Source organism: Nesoenas mayeri (genome assembly GCF_963082525.1).
Source record: "Nesoenas mayeri genome assembly, chromosome: 17".
In the NCBI taxonomy this organism is placed as follows: domain Eukaryota; kingdom Metazoa; phylum Chordata; class Aves; order Columbiformes; family Columbidae; genus Nesoenas; species Nesoenas mayeri.
In genome coordinates this window covers 283,306-287,028 of record NC_137565.1, presented here as the reverse complement: position 1 = coordinate 287,028, position 3,723 = coordinate 283,306, and positions in this window count along the sequence as shown.

Below are 3,723 nucleotides of genomic sequence, written 5' to 3'. Positions count from 1 at the left end.
TGAGATAATACATGCAGTATTTTTCTTTCTCAGACTAAACACGTCAATCTAAGACTGTGACTGAGGAAGTGCTGGTGAATTTCTCTAACATGATGAACTAAACAATCAAAAAGAAAACCTGGAACATCACATATAAATGACAAGAACAATTAAAGGTGTCCGTCTGAATCTGGTCCAAGACATGTCAGAATCAGTACACATCCTTACTGTCCTGGCTAGGGTGGGCTCAGGCCAGGTAAAATGCGGGAGGACCTTACTGTAGGGCTGTGCCTTGATGTACAAAACAAAGCAAACCTTCTCATTAGATTAACAGAAAACCTAAGGCTATTAGAAATACTTCAGTTTTGCTTTCTCATTTATATTATGGGAGGAACACAGATTATCTGCAAGACTGGGCTATCAGTGTTTGGAGAAATGCTTGACTAAAAGGCTGCCCTCGGTATGTTTTCTTGTGCACTGTAAAGTTGTTTTCCTCACCCACGGACAAGCAGCCAGCAGTAGGAAACCATAACCGAAGGTGGCTGTATGATACCATTACTCTTTCTGCCTTAGGATGATCTTTAAATGCTTTATTTTCCATGCAAAACACATATTTATTTTTTTAACCATGAACATGTTTTCCATGTTGCATTTGCGAGATCTGATGTTGAGAATTCAATATTCTTTTCACCAGACGTGAAAAAAAATGCAGAGAAAATTGAACAACATCAGTCTTTCTGAACGTTATCTGTCACAGGGTGATTAAGAGCTCCAGACATTCATGCAATACAAACACATTTGAAATTTTACAGTAGGACTTGAGTAGCTGTCCTCAGGTCGTTTTCAATTAGTTTGATTTCTATATTGTTCTTTACCAGGAGCTCCCAAATTTCTTTTGCTAGAACCAGTATCAGAGGTGGCAGCTTCTGGCTTGTATCCATCTACACATCGCGGAGTATTTTGGAACTGCCGGTATGTGTACTGCTATTGGTAGGGAAAAAGAGAAACAAGATTTGCAGCTTCTTTTTCTCCTGAATCTAATATATGTATACCTACAAATTCAGAGCCTGAATACTAATTCCAGCTAGAATGACCTGGATTCTAGAAAGAAAAAGAGGGGGAAGTATATTCCTAAATAAACCTTAACTGATGGGAAAGATGGACTCTAGGAAAAGATTCTGTCCATCCTGCCCAGCTCGGGAGGGTAACAAACACAAAATGGGCCTGTTGAGGGATGGCTTACTTGGAATGTCATATAAAACCACCATGAGCAGGGAGGGAAGTGTTGTCAGTGTACACTGAAAGCGGTTATAGCAGTTCTAGTGTTCAACTGTACATAGCAACAGATCAGTACATCTCTAATTATTATTTGTCTAGCTGGCTAAGCAGCACAGCATTTAAAACCTAATTTGTTGTATAATTTAGTTTTAATTGAGTCTCCTATCCACATAGGACTCGTTAAGCTAGCTGTATGTTTCACTTGCTGTCTTTTTACATGGATACTATGGGAGAGCTGCAAGAGCTGAACCAATCATTTGCTTGCACTCTGCTATCGACAAGGTGCAGTAATTCCTTGGTGTGATTGCAGAAGGGTCTCTCGGCAGGAATATTTGGAAAATATGTTTCCTCAATGCCACAATAAAACAAAACAACTTCCTCCCTTGGCTAATGCTATAGTTTACACAAAAGATTTGGTTGTTGGGCTTTTAGTTGCATGTCCCATGTGCTGGCATTTTCCTCTGCCACTCAGAGATAACAATTATTAGTCACCATGAGCACTAATAAAAACGATGCACTGTAATAACTCTTTTGAGTGGTTCTAACTTCCACTGATGTGCCTCTCTTCAAAAATATAAAAGGTACTAGTCCTCAGTGAGGCCCAAGTCGAAAATAAGCAGGGTATTTTATAGATGAATCATTTTGGAGGAATTCAGACAGTCAGGCCTCAAAGAAATATGTATTTTTTAGTATTATTACTAAGGGAAGTGTTATGGACTAAGGTAAATAATGCAAAGCTCTTAAGTACTTTCCTTCATTTTGACTTACAAACGTGGTTACATTTCCTCCTGAACTGGGGCCCATGCGACTGAGAACTGTGAAAGCAATACTGTGCATTAGGTATCAGCTAAAAGTGCAGATCCAAAACACTTTTGTATTTGAATAATTTTGCATGTATCAGTAGTCCCATGCAGCTCCCTTGCACAGGTTGGTATCACTGGCAATCACTGGCCAAGGGAATCTACAGGGTTTCCAGGAAAGCTTAAGATAAAAGCAAAATCTGAGAGCCCGAGCCTGTGAACCAAGTAGGAGTATCAAAGCAAAGAACTGCAAATGGTTTTGTTTTCAGTGTTCGGTTCCTGTTTTCATGCCTTTTGACTTAATCCAAACTTCAAAATCATTTGAATGAAAAAGAAATAAAAGTTCACTGTCTCTGTACACATTATATGACTGACTTAACAAGCTAATCAGCAACCAGCAGGGAGATCCAGGAGAGCTCAGCTTCTTCCTGATTTGTTTTGATGAAAATAAAACTGCTTGACTTCTTGAAATGAATATGATAAAGGAATTATCAACTAGATGGTTGCTACTGATATTGTGCACAAGGACAACACTTTGTTTGCCTAACAAGCCACTCTATATGGAATGGTAATTGCTAATCTTTTTAGATTATGGTACAAGTGGTAAAAATGTCCCAGCAGATCAACAAATGGGTAGGAAGTGATAATGCTTCATGCGAGGGGGAAAGGACCACCAAATTTCAGGTATTGATGTTGCGGATAGCCTTTGGGGGGCTCGGTTACGTTAGCTGATTTGGGTGTGGTTGTGGAATCCTCCAAAGGTCAGATTAAGGGAAGACAGACCGATGTCTTTCAGCAGACCAAGAGGAAGCAGCTCCAACTATGTGGACACATCTGGCAGGGGAAAGGTGGCTGCCAGGCAAACCGGGCAACAGGGGCGGCCGCCTGAGGTGACCCAGCTGTGGGGTGAAGGCAGCACGGAGCGCAGGACGGGGAGAGGTGGCGATCGGCCCAGGGCTTTGGCCATTTCAGCTCTCCGGGCGGCTCCCAGCCGGGTGGGGAGGCCGGGAAGACGAAGCGGGGATGCGCCGGCTCCGCAGTGGCCGGGGCTGCTGGGGCACAGGCCCTGCAGACCCCACCAGCACAGGCTGCGGGCGGGGCTGCTGCCGGGGAACCGATGAGACCTTTTCACTTACTGTTTGGGGATATTTGATGTCAGTTTGGGTCTTTATTTAGCTAGTTTCCAACGACTGTAGAAGAGGGCACTGTGATTAGGTGGTTGTTGGAGTAACAAAGTGACAATTCTTAAGGTACAGTAAGCTCTGTTGCCCACTCTTGTCCCCAGTAACTGAAGGTTTTGCTTTGTAAGAAACTCCTCTGATTAAACGTGGGGCTGCCCCTTCAGGGCACGAATCCACATAACAGGCAGTGTTATGTGCCTCAGTGTGAACTTTCTTTCTCAAGCATGTCCCTGGAATAACAAGTATGCTTTTATGTAACCGCTGCTGGCAAACTAATAACTCTTCAACATCGAAGAGTTAAACAACAATTATTTTTTACCCTAAGTGACAAAAGAGCTCCGCCGGCACACAACTGCTGTGAGGCGCTCCATCCGCCCGCAACAAAGATGGCGGCGAGCGCCTTGTCCAGCTTCCGAGCCAGCCCACACCCAAGATGTCCGCTGAGGAGTCTCCTGTGCCCAAACCTCGCTACCGACCTATGTACA